The sequence below is a fragment of the Vipera ursinii genome (assembly GCF_947247035.1).
Source record: "Vipera ursinii genome assembly, chromosome: 2".
NCBI lineage: Eukaryota > Metazoa > Chordata > Lepidosauria > Squamata > Viperidae > Vipera > Vipera ursinii.
In genome coordinates, this window is record NC_139513.1 from 93,211,543 (window position 1) to 93,224,989 (window position 13,447).

Genomic DNA, 13,447 nt, shown 5'->3' on the forward strand with positions numbered 1-13,447 from the left:
CAAAATCAAACATTCCATATGATGGCTTAATGTTACATCCAAGGAAAGCCAGGAGGATATTAATCTTTTATCACAAGGAAAAGGAAGGATGTGACACTCAGAGCTGTACCAAACTCCATGGTTCAGAGTTCGTAAAGATACTCATGCCTATCTGGCAAATAATTCTGGTTATAATTGTCATATTATCAGTAAGCTTTGAGGAATATTTGATGATTGGATATATGATGATCACAATTTACCCATTCATGAATAAGGATGGTGTACCAAAAAGGTGTTTTCTGGCCAGGACTGAGAATTTTAATTGTAATTTTATTTTAATTGGGTTTTAATTGGAGTTTAATAGGGGTTTTATTTTATTCAAGGACTAAATTTAATTATTTTAATTGTTCTTAACTTTTGTAATTTGTATTGTTATTTTAAATTCCTTGTGAACCGCCCTGAGTCCTACGGGAGAAGGGCGGTATATAAGTCCAATAAACATAAACATAAACATCCTTATAGTAATCTGTGTAGTAGAACTGTGCATCTACTTGAAATGACAACCAAATATTATACTGGGGTTTTCTAGAGGAATTTCTTTCTCAGAAGCAAGCTGGGCCTTCATTGGAAAGTCCAAGGTAAACAGGATAGAAAGCTCACACACTTAAGTGTCTGAGCAGGGTGAGTTTTTAACATTCCCCCCCCCATCCCACTAATGGATTAATTACATAAGCTTTTACACCCAAGAGAGAACAGCAGAAAAACATTCTGTGATTGATAAGTATATCTACTAAATATCTCTTTCCCCCAAATTTGGAGTTCATCAGTGAAATGTTCGGGGAGGGATAATGGAGAAACATATCAGAGTTCTTTTAATACCTTCAGCACTCATTTCAAAGTATTGAAAGAAAGCAGAAAGAGGCTCTTCAGCTTTGCAGCTATGACCTTATTCAAATCCCAGTTTGTTTCTGATTCCTTGCTCCCCAATTCTTGTTTGCTGTTATTATTTGTCTCTGGTTTGAGTGTGAGTTTCCTTCTCATCCACCCACTACTGTGGCTTTCTGGGTGTTTAAATTAGGGTTTAATATTTGTAGATTTATATGTCTCAGACCTCCCTCTGTGGTTACCTTTGAACACAAATGGTTTATTTGCCCTGAGAAGCAGACCAAATAGAACAGCGTTTCCACCTGAACCTTCACTGCAATAAATTTCTGCAATGTCCCAAACCATATTTTTATTTTATTTAGGTATTTTTTATTTTTATTAGATTTATATACCGCCCTTTCCCGAAGGACTCAGGGCAGTGTACAGGGTATTTAAAACAAAACCATATAACGATATGTCCTTTATCTACAGTCCTTCCCAAATAACATTTTGGATTCATTTCTATATTATATTTTAAATTTTAGTGCAGTTTCTTATTTTCTATTGCTGTCCCTTTTATTTTATTTTATTTTATTTTTTGGTAAGAACCTGAGAAGTTGCATAGAGATATTCTTGTTACATATTACCCTATGAAATTAATGTATGGTTGCACATCTGTTGAACATTATTATTTGGCCACAAATGAATAGTATGTGACACAATTAAGCTTATCACAGGATGAGAAGAATGATTCTTGAGAAGAAAATTATGTTCCTGAGCCTTATATCTTCTCTAATAACCATTCCTGAGGGAATCCTCTTAAGGGGCAGGAAAAAAAAGATAGGACCACCATCTCAGCAGCTGCTTCTGCCAGAGTTCTTGGTTTGGCTTTACTGTAAGGTACAACTCCACCTGTTTTGGTTTATAAACTGTTGCTTGGCATAGTTTTCTGAGCCAAGCCAGGATAGCTTGTTTAAGAAACTGTTGAAGGAAAATTCTTCATCAGGGTCCAGTCCAAATGGAGGCTGTTTAGGGAAGAAGGTTCTGTTTATTGAGATGCCAGAAACTTCAGTGACACAAAATGTTTCTGGGGTAGTTGACAAAATGGAGCTGGGAATGGGTGGGTTTTTTATACCTTTTTAGGGGGTTGTATTTAGAGTTGTTCCTATTTGAGGTTGTTCCTGTTCCTGTGTCGTGTACCTTAATCTGAGCTTTTGGAATTTTAATGGTGGCGGGTTAATCCTATTATGTCGTAAAGGTCATGTTCTGTCCTTGGGAGTCTTTGTTTTTCTAATCCCATCAGCTCAAACCTTCTCTGGGGCTGTGGCTGAAGGCATTTTGCTTATGAATAGGTGGCCTAGTCTTTCTGAATAGAATTATCAGATCTGCATTTCTACAGAGCTGGCCTGCTCAGTTTCTGCCTGGGGGAGACGTGGGCAGAAAAGCCTTTTAAGATTTTTTTCCCCTCCATTATTCCTTTGGGGAAATATAATATTCTTCCTTTTTAATATCCCCCAAATATTTCATTCTCTAGGGAGGGGTGCTGACTTCCTACAAAACCATGATGAAAATAAATCACATCTTAGTGTGATATGTGATCGCAATATACAGTAAGTGGACACAGGAGGAACTTAGAAAAAAAAAAGAAATGATCAATATAAGAAGAAATACTTAAAAAATCAGTTATGGAGCCTGAATGGAAAGACTGTTCAGGGGAAAAAAACTATGCATGAATTTGATAGTCACACTTAATTAGACTCAGTAGTACCTAGCAGAATCAGCCAGATAAGTTTTTATAGCTGAAACAAAAAAATTATGATTTAGTTCCAATTTCTGGCACTAAGTTAGCGTAAGTTAGCCTTCCTTTGGGCTAGAAATTTTCTTTTCAATTTTCTTCTGTTAATAAATGCAGACTTCATCCTACTTAGTGTTGGCATAAATTCCTCATAAGATTCCCACTGCCTTCAATCAGAATTCCCCTGAGCCTTAAAGACTGATGTGTTAATCAGCAACACATAAAAGTTGTAACAGTCCTGAACTCATTTCAGCTCACATGAGGTTCCTTAAATCACTCAAACCAGAAGGCTGACTCCCCATACCTCCAAACTGACCTTTGGGAAAATCAAGATCAACAATATAATACGTGGGATCAAAATAAAATACAGCCGTGGCACAGAAAGTATTTCATCACAAAGTTGCTTTCTTTCTGATATGAAATTCATGAATAAGATTTGCAACCAGCCCCATCTCACAAGTTCTATTTTACTCTGGATTTCATTTCAAGCAGGAAAAGAGCACACAGGTCTTCTATATGCATGTGAAAGCTGAAAGACAAGCATCAGCTAGCCTATATATTCACTCTTTGCCCAGTTTGTTGCAGGTGTGCAATGCAGAGATAGAACAGAGTTGAAACGTACCACACTTCTTTCCTGAGAAAAAAGTCTGCTACAATACAATGTGGTTGTGCCAGTTGTGATAGGTATGGGGGAACATCCTTTCCAGGCAGAATGTCTGGAGCAAAATCTAATATTATGATCTGTCACTCAGCTCAGGCGTTTTAGTGCATTAGTTTGGCACATATCTACAGGTAATAATGAAAATATTCAGAAACTTTCTTGGAAGTAATGGTAGATTAAAGACAGCTCTGCAAAAGCTAAGCCAATGATGACAACAGAAAGAAGAGCTGGCGAGTAGACCAGCTGTTCAATAATTCCTTTCCAAGCAAGGAGAGGACTTGAGATTGCCCACAAGTGCTCCAGATCAGGGGTCCCCAACTCCTGGGCCAGAACTGGGGCACATGAGTGGTGGGTGAGCATATATGCACATGAGCAGCCTCACTTGCATGAGTAGCAGGCGCTCGTGCTCATGTGAGAAGCTACATTTGTGTGAGGAGCAGACACATGTGCATGCCGCTTGTACAAATGGAGTTGCATGCACACGCATGCCCACAGCTCATACGGAACCATGACCCCCCCTTGCCAGACCACCAAGGCAGAAAGGTTGGTGACCACTGCTCCAGACAGTTGCTTCTCATGAGGAGATTGCAAGACAGATTTAGACAAGTCAGGGTAATAACCATTTTGCTCAGACTGTGATCAGTGCCTTTGAAAGGCCACTAGATTTATAAACTTTCTTCTCTAATCACTTTCTAAAATTGCTTGTTAACTGCTATTCAGGTATTAGGAACTTTTGGATCAACAAGTTTTACAGTACCAGGTGAGCTTCCTCCAATTATTAGGGGGGAAAAAATTAAAATACAAGTTTAAAAATATTTTCTTGGAATAAAGAGCAAAAAAAAATGATTCAGACTTTGATTTTAGAAAATTACAAATGGACCAAGGATCCAGATAAATTTGAAAATTTGGAAGATTATAAAGAATCCTAAAGAAAATTCTTTAGTTCTTATTTTTTTTAAAAAAGACATAGTAAGCTAAAACATTTTTAAAAATGGCCATTAGAGGGAACTAAAGAAACTAAAGATTACAATTAAAGGAGAAACACACTGAAATTTGACTTATTAAACAGAGTGAAGCAAAATATTGAAGGATATTTTTGTCCATTGGACTCAGATGTTAATTTTAAGAGTGTTCATTTCTATAGATTGAGTTTGAAAGATATTATGAAATATATTTTACCTGATGAAATATGGATTGATCTGAAAGTGGATTTAAAAATGACAGACTACAAAAATAATATGGAATAAAATGCTACACTGGACATACAAAAAAAACCCAGTTATTTGAATAATTAAAAAGAATATACAAATAACAAACTAAAAGTAACCTGGATAATGTTCCTATATTAGAGTTACAAAAAACATTTGTTAAAACTTTGAAGAATGTAAAGAAGGAATAAAAAAACAAAGTTTTAGGACATTATGTCAAAATTGTTAAGAGTAAAAGGAAGGAATATAGCATTGGTTTAATTGATCAAGGTTAAAATAGAAAAGCACTGGACCTTAGAGAATTGGACTTTTATATCTCCCTGTGAGGGTTGAGATGTTTTGAAAAATACAAAAGTGAAACATGCAAACACATATGTGCAAGTCCTTCTTAAGTCTATTTTCTTATATTCATTTATAATATACAATGTTCTCTATATTATATTCTACTATATTCTATATTATCACTTGTGCATCTATGCTGTATTATTATTCTACTACAGATTATACTATTGCTACTATACTAATAGCAATACTAGTATACAAGAGTGTTTTTAACTCTTATAGACCTTGGTCTGTTTTTAAATCCTCTCTTTCTCTCTCTCTGATTTTCTTCTGTTGCTATTTTCTTCTTTGTTGATGGGCAGCGAATACAGCACTGACATTTTCCCAACACCAAGCTTCGCTTGGCTTTGTTGTGCCTCTTCTTTTTACCCCAGACCCTTCATTCTCTGCAAAGAAAATCCCTTCTTTTATTTGGCTGCTGCAGCTGCTAAATTTCCAAAACACACATCTCCTACCCCCAGCGGTTTCAAGGTGATAGCTTCTATAAGCAATTCCACCATGCTGATGCTGGGACAAAGCTCAAAGAGGAGGGGTGAAAGGCAACACGGGTGCCTGCAGTTTTCTCAGCAGCCTGCTCTTCCAGCAGCTGAAATAATAAGCTTTTAAGGATTTGTTTATAGATAAGGGATGGAATATGGGAAGAGGTTGTTTTATATTTTAAGAGATGGTGATAAATTAATAAATGGTTTATACTTGTGATGAAGGGGAAAGTCACTTCTTTATATATTTTTTATCTTTTTCTTTACTACATTTTTTTCTTTTCTCTTTTTAATTTTCTGCACTTTCTATTTTTTTCTTTTTTACTGTAATTTTTTTTAATAAAGTTACTATTAAAAAAGAAACTTCCAGAGAAAATATATTGAATTCTTCCAAAAATAATAATTTTTAAAAAACCACTCAGAACCAAAGAACTGAAAGATGTACAAGTTGAAATAATAGAAAATACTTTTTTATTGAAAAGTTTTAAAATACATTTTGAATACAAAGAAAAAACCCCCTCCTCCCCCCCTCTCCCCAACCCCCCCACCCTCCCCGACTTCCCAGAGCTGAATACAGGGTATAAAAATACAAATAAACATAATCTAAAATATGCTAACAACAATAAAACATTAAATTCTATTGCACTTTAACTCTCCATCGTCCAAATAATAATAAAATAACTACAAACTAATTATACATCATATAGATCCACTACTTATTCAAATGAAACTTTTTGGTCCCATAATAGAAAATACTTGTAGCTCGACTTTTAGATTTTGGCAAGTGGTTTGCTCTCCAAGCTTGTTTCAATTTAGTTTCTGAATGTTTTGTTACCAGTCTAGGTAACAGCATCAGTAGGATTTTCTGGTCCTATTCTCCTTAGCTTATAAATGTCTTGTGTGACAGTGTGGTCAGTTGGTCATGTGATTGGTTGTTCGTTTGGAGCTACATTTAAATTCTGAGCAGCTGATTGGTTCTCTTGTTGATTGGTAGTTTGAATGGTCTGGTTTCTTATATATTCAGATGCTGGATCTAGATCAATGTGCTTGTTAATTGCTCCTTTGGTGGAATACCAGGCTTCAATAAATTCACATGTGTGGTGTGTGTTGGCATGCCCAATGATTTTTGTTCCATCCCAATCAAACTAGTGTTGTTATCAAGTTTTCTTGCCAAAGAAAGTTCCTTAGCTGTAAGAAATGTATATATTGTGTGTTTATATCTTTAAATTTGAGTAGTTTCCAGCCAATTAATCCCTGGTGATTGGCAGATGGCACTTAATAGGTATAAAACAGAGTAGCAGATAGCAGAGATCCCTTAGAGGGAGCTTAGATGTATCTGTATCAAGCCTTTAATGAAAAATTGACTTTGGTTCCATGGTGGATTCCTGAATACACTGACATGATTTGAGTATGCAATGCTACATTTTGAAGCCTTAAGTGAACACTGACAGGTGATGCTCTTCTGGAATTTAAATGTCGCAATGCTGCCATTAAAAATACAGTTACAAAAGCTAAAAGAAATTGCTGGGAGCAGTTTTGTGGAAATGTTTCTATCACCTTGATATACAGAAAGATAATGAACCTGTGTGAAAGTAAATCTCAGCAGAAAAATTAACTGCATTGATAACTGATTAGGTGCATCATTAATGTGAGTGACACTGAAACCTTGGAAGAAGCTTACATTAGAAGTAGCACCCTGGAATATTGGACAAGAAATTTTAAGCAACAGCAGTTGGCTCAGTGGGTTAAGACGCTGAGCTTGTTGATCAGAAGGTCGGCAGTTTGGCGGGTCAAATCACGAGTGCCGCGTAGCAGAGTGAGCGCCTGTTACTCATCCCAGCTTCTGCCAACCTAGCAGTTCGAAAGCACGTAAAAATGCAAGTAGAAAAATAGGGACCACTACGGTGGGAAGGTAACAGCGTTCCGTGCGCCTTTGGCGTCTAGTCATGCCGGCCACATGACCACGGAGACGTCCTCTTTGGCTTTGAAACGGAGATGAGCACCGGCCCCTAGAGTCAGAAACGACTAGCACGCATGTGCGGGGGAACCTTTACCTTTACCTTTTAGTTCATTTTTATTAATTCACTAATTTGGTGCACATCGTAGACTAAAAAGACTATTGAAAAGGAAAAACACAACTAAGACAATTCACATAAAAGCTTTTGAAAATAAAATAAAAATCAAAGTTACAAGCGCAGTGAGGTGTCTTATGACCATTTTTCACACTTTCGGCCATTGCGGCATCCCCATGGTCACATGATCAAAATTGAGACACATGGCAACGGGTTCATATTTATGATGGTGGTTATGTCCCAAGGTCATGTGATCCCCTTTTGCAAACTTCTGACAAGCAAAATCAATGGGGAAGCCAGATTCACTTAACAACCATGTTACTCTTAACTGCAGTGATGCACTTAACAATTGAGGCAAGAAAGGTTTATAATCTTTATAATGAGCAGATTAAACTGGTATCTATTTTAAGAGTAAAGCTTTCCTAGCTGATTAAGAAAAATTGTTGGAATTTTCTGCATGTGAATCAGCTTCAAAATAATTGTGAAATAGACTGGCTGTTGTACAGACAAAGACTTTGAGATTAATTTGATTTATACAGCCCTTGTTATCTGCAATATTCTACCAGGAGAAAAGGAAATAGCCTTTGTCTTTGAGATAGAAATCATCCATTTCTAAAACATACATTTTTGGAAGATTTAGAACAAACCAACCCCCCCCCCAAAACCCACATCTTGACAGAGAGCATAATTAACCTGTGGATTCATTATCTCAAGATGTGATGGCCACTAACCATACAGTTTTAAATGGCGAATGGGTAAATTCAAGGAGGTCAAGTCTAGGTAGTCCTCATTTACAACAGTTCATGTAGTGTCAATTCAAAGTTACAAGGGCACTGAAAAAGTAACTTCTGGCCATTTTTCACCCTTATGATCATTGCGGCATCCCCATAGTCACATCATCAAAATTCAGACAATTGGCAAGTGACTCCTTTTTATGACGATTGCAGTGTCCCGGGATCATGTGATCACCTTCTGAGAAGGAAAGTCAAATTGGGGAATCAAATTCACTTAACAGCCCCGTTACAAACTTAACAACTGCAGTCACCCACTTAACAACTATGGTAAGAAAAGTCATAAAAGGGGGCAAAACTCACTTAACAAATGTTTCACTTAGCCACCTAAATTTTGGGTTCAGTTGTGGTCATAAGTTGAGGACTACCTGTATACCAAAAGCAAGAAGTCTTTAAACATCCAGGGTTTCCTCTGGATTCCCTTTACATACCACCTTCACAAATTTGGAATTTGGGAGGTATGTCTCTGACTCTTGTTTTTGAGCACCCCGTTATAATCAGTTGGCCACTGTTAGAAACTATATACAAGATTAACCTTCACCTGATCCAGCACGGTTAAGCTTTTATTCTTGCATGATTTTATTTGCCACATTTTGCTCTTAAATGTGCAGTATGTTCATTTTTCTCCCCAAATTGCCAGCTTGAAGCTCTATCCAAATCAGGTCTCCCATGCCTGCAATTTTTATAGCCAAATCTAAAGAAAAAAGAAAAAAAAATCCTTTAATGAATAAATAGATATTTAGTTAGACATGGAAGACTAACTTCTTGTAGTACTTTTAAAAGGGAATTATTGTTATTACTTTGCATTAAAATTGGAAGAAATGGGGACATAGCTATTTAAACCAGCATGTGGGAATGACGGAATCTTTCTATGGCCAATATTTTATTATCCCTCAGAACTATCATAAAAAGTGTGTCATTTTTGTACCAGTTCAAATGATGACACACAAACAGTGTTTGTTGTTATCCGGGTGAGATTCAAGGTGCTGGTGATGACCTATAAATGGCATGGGCCCAGATTATCTGAGGGAGCACCTGCTGCCAGCGTCAATTTCCCATTGTCCTGTGCGCTCCCACAGGGAGGGCCTCCTCAGGGTACCGCCGGTCAAGGATTGCTGACGGGTGATCCCCAGGGGGAGGGCGTTCTTTGTGGGCACGCCTGCCCTATGGAATCAACTGCCAATGGAACTCTGGACTGCCCCCGACCTTTGTTCATTTCGCCGGGACCTAAAAACCTGGCTCTTTGAGCTATCTGGTCTGGACTGAGGGGTTTAATGTTTTTAAATTGTGATTTTAATTTTTTATGGCTAGACTTAATTTAATTTAATTTTAATTTTATATTGTATTGTTTTTAAATTTTGCCTTGTAAACCGCCCTGAGTCCTTTGGGAGTAGGGCGGTATATAAACCGAATTAATAAATAAATAAATAATGCTTCTACTCCAAAATAATTATCTGTCTCAAAGACACTCAGGGTGTGGGTTTTTTTTAAAAAAAGTTATTTTTTATGGATGTTTTAAATTTGCTCTCTACTTTTCTCTTTAAAAATATGCTTCATACGTCTAACAACACGAAATCTGAAAATAAATTAAAAGTTAAAAATAATTGTATATACAAAATTAAAATAAGTAAAAACAACAATGATAAAATTATGGGAGCAATTCAAAAGGCCATAAAGCGTTTTGAAACATTCTCTACACAATTAGACAATACAACTGCTGATACCTTTAGAATGTGTGACAGGTTAAAGTGTTTTCTTTATGAAAAGCACACACTATAATAGTTAAACCATATTACTGCTACATTTCAAAATATATTCCCTCAATGTATTTTCAGCATTTTGATAGTTCAATTTCCATGCAATTTTTAAGTAATGTGAAAATCAGGAACTTAAAAATGAATGTTCAAGTCTATATACCAAAGAATTATATTTCATTGTTGTAAAAAAGTTCAGTGAATGAATCTGCCAGTCAATAGTATATGATATAATTTATCATTATTCTACCACTTGAAAAAAGCTACTTTGAGCTCCAATAAATACTGCTTAATGTTTTCACTGATATTCTCATTTCCTTTATCTTATTCAGGATATTAACTCTCAACTTGTAATACATTTGCAGCAGCTGAAGACATTTTTTTTCCATTTGATGAGACTTGATCACTTGAATAACTTGTTCTAATTATCTCTAATTGGTTTCTCTCTATGAAAAGAATAAATTGGGTAGATCACAGTTAATAACCTCTAGAAATAAAAGAAATGGTAAATGGTTTGGATAATGACATAGGATGGAATGTATCTGTGTGCCACCAAATAATTCAGTTAATAGGAAAAGATAATTAATAATATCACCATCACCAATATTGCTGTGGGGAATCATGTTGTGGTTATTCAGTTGCTAAGTCATATCCACTTCTTTCCAGTCCACAGGAAATAGCATTCCAGGCACCCCTGTCTTCCACTGTCTCCCAGAGTTTTCCCAAATTCATGTTCATAGCATCAATGACACAATCTAACTATCTCAATCTTTGCCCTACTCTTTTTGACTTCAATCTTTCCCAATGTCAGGTTTTTTTCCAATGTTCTTCTTTTCTCATTCAGTAACCAAAGTATTTGAGCTTCAGCTTCAGCATCTGTCCTTCCAAAGAACAGGGGGCCCGGTTGTTCACCAAAGCACAGAGGGCAGGACGAGAAACAATGGTTGGAAACTGATCAAAAAGAGAAGCAACCTGGAATTAAGGAGAAACTTCCTGACAGTGAGGACAATTAACCAGTAGAACAGCTTGTCTTCAGAAATCATGGGCGCTCCATCACTGGGGATTTTTAAGAAGAGACTGGACATTCACCTGTCTGAGACGGTATAGGTCACAGGTCTGCAACCCGCAGCTCCAGAGCCGCATGCGGCTCTTTCAGCCGTCTCCTGTGACTCCCAGTCCTCTGCCATGTGCAGTCCAAAAAAAAGAAAGTTCAACCAATCAATTCAAATATGCAGGGTAGGTGCATATCTTGCCTTGGCTCCACTCTTCAGTCAAACCCTGTTCTGGGCATGCGCGCATGTATGCACATGAGCACACATTTTTTTGCGGCTCCTTTTTTCCTTTTGTGAGGGAACCGGTTCCGAGTGGCTCTTTCACAGTTTCAGGTTGCTGACCCCTGGTATAGCTTCCCCTGCCTGAGCAGGGGGCTGGACTAGAAGACCTCCAAGGTCCCTTCCAGTTCTATTCTATTCTATTCTATTCTATTCTATTCTATTCTATTCTATTCTATTCTATTCTATTCTATTCTATTCTATTCTATTCTATTCTATTCTATTCTATTCTATTCCTTTAGGATTGACTGATTTGATTTCTTTGCAGTCCAAAGGACTCTCAAGAGACTTCTCCAGCACCACAATTTGAAAGCATCAATTCTCTGGTGCTCAGCCTTCCTTATGGTCCAATTCTCACAGCCATATATTATCACTGGGAAAACCATAGCTTTGACTATACGGACTTTTGTTGGCAAGTTATGTCTCTACTTTTTAATATGCTGCCTAGGTTTGCCATACTTTCCTTCTAAGGAGCAAGCATCCTTTAATTTTATATCTGCAGTCACAGTCTGCAGTGATCCCAAGAAAATAAAATCTGTCAGTGCTTCAATTTCTTCTGCTTCTATTTGCCAGGAATTGATGGGGTTGGATGCCATGATCTTAGTTTTTTTTTATGTCGAGTTTCAAGCCAACATTTGCACTCTTCTCTTTCACCCTCTTCAAGAGGCTCTTTATTTCCTCTTCACTTTCTGCCTTCAGGTTCTTTGGAGAATAGGGTGTCCCCCTATTGGTATTGTCTGCATATCTGAGGTTGTTGATATTTCTCCTAGCAATTGTAATTTATAGCTTGTGATTCCTTAAGACAAATCACTGGTTATCAAACAATGAGACTACATGAGAGATGGATGGATGGATGAATAGATAGATGGACGGACAGATAGACAGATTTTGTACTTGTTTTGGTTTTTATGAAAAGTTTCTCTATAAATCCTGTCTTGCGTCCTTCCATTTTATTACAAAATGGAGAACTACTACCACCTACCAGGTAGAATAAAACCATTACATCATTTGCAAAGCTCTGGTTTTCTTCTTCCTCCACCTTTAACCTCAGATAGGTATCAGTTTCCCATTCAAGGATGGTGTACATTTTTTGGGGGGGGAGGTTCCTCCTGGATTAATAGTTCAGGATCAGCGACCGGCTAGAAGCTATGTCCAGGAAGGGCTTTGCACAGCTTCAGCTGATGTGTCAGTTTCACCTTTCTCTAGATCAGAAGGTCTACATCAGTGATTCATGACCTGGTCACCTGCAGCTTGACTACAACAATGCACTCTAAATGGGATTGCTCTTGAAAACTATCTAGAGGTTCAATTGGTCCAGAATGGAGGGGGGTGGATTGTGATGGGCATTCCCCAGTATGCCCTTGTAAAACCTCTGCTTTATAAGCTAAAGCCATGTAAAACCTCTGCTTCATAAGCTTCTACTAGTTGTGATTCAAGATGCTGGTTATTACCCATAAAATTCTATATGACATGGGGTCTGGTTACTTAAGGAACTGCCAGTGTCCCATTATATTTGCCTGGACAATTCATTTTGGCAGGGCTGCCATGCATGAGGCTTTGTCAATTAAACAATGTCATTTGAGGCTTTGTCAATTAAACAAGAACCATGGTGGTGCAGTGGTTAGAATACAGTATTACAGGCTAGCTCTGCTGACTGCCAGCAGTTCAATCCCGACCAGCTCAAGGTTGACTCAGCCTTCCATTCTTCCAAAGTTGGTAAAATGAGGGCCTGGATTGTTGGAGGCAATATGCTGAGTCTGTAAACTGCTTAGAGAGGGTTGTAAAGCACTGTGAAGAGGTATATAAGTCTAAGTGCTATTGCTATCTATCAGGACCCAGGAAAGGTGCCATAATAATAATAATAATAATAATAATAATAATAATAATAAGAAGAAGAAGAAGAAGAAGAAGAAGAAGAAGAAGAAGAAGAAGAAGAAGAAGAAGAAGAAGAAGAAGAAAATGGTTGCCCAGTCTCTGCTTAACAACCTACAGTGTTGGAGCATTCACAGCTTTTGGAGGCAGGTTGTTCCACTGGTTAATTGTTCTAACTGTCAGGAAGTTTCTCCTTAGTTCTAGGTTGCTTCTCTCCTTGACTAGTTTCCATCCATTGCTTCTTGTCCTGCTTTCAGGTGCTTTGGAGAATAGCTTGACTCCCTCTTCTTTGTGGCAGC

The 13,447-nt window shown here is 37.4% G+C and overlaps 1 protein-coding gene across 2 annotated transcripts in view; it reads right to left on the bottom strand.

Moving 5' to 3' along the window:
- Nucleotides 1-7,308: 7,308 nt before the first annotated feature.
- PRELID2 (PRELI domain containing 2) overlaps nucleotides 7,309-13,447 on the bottom strand; it is a 76,827-nt gene continuing 70,688 nt past the window's right edge. For both annotated transcript variants that reach the window (XR_014491831.1, XM_083357039.1), the window contains one exon: nucleotides 7,309-8,885. The gene's annotated coding sequence lies outside the window, so the exon portion shown is untranslated. The remainder of the gene's footprint in view (nucleotides 8,886-13,447) is intronic.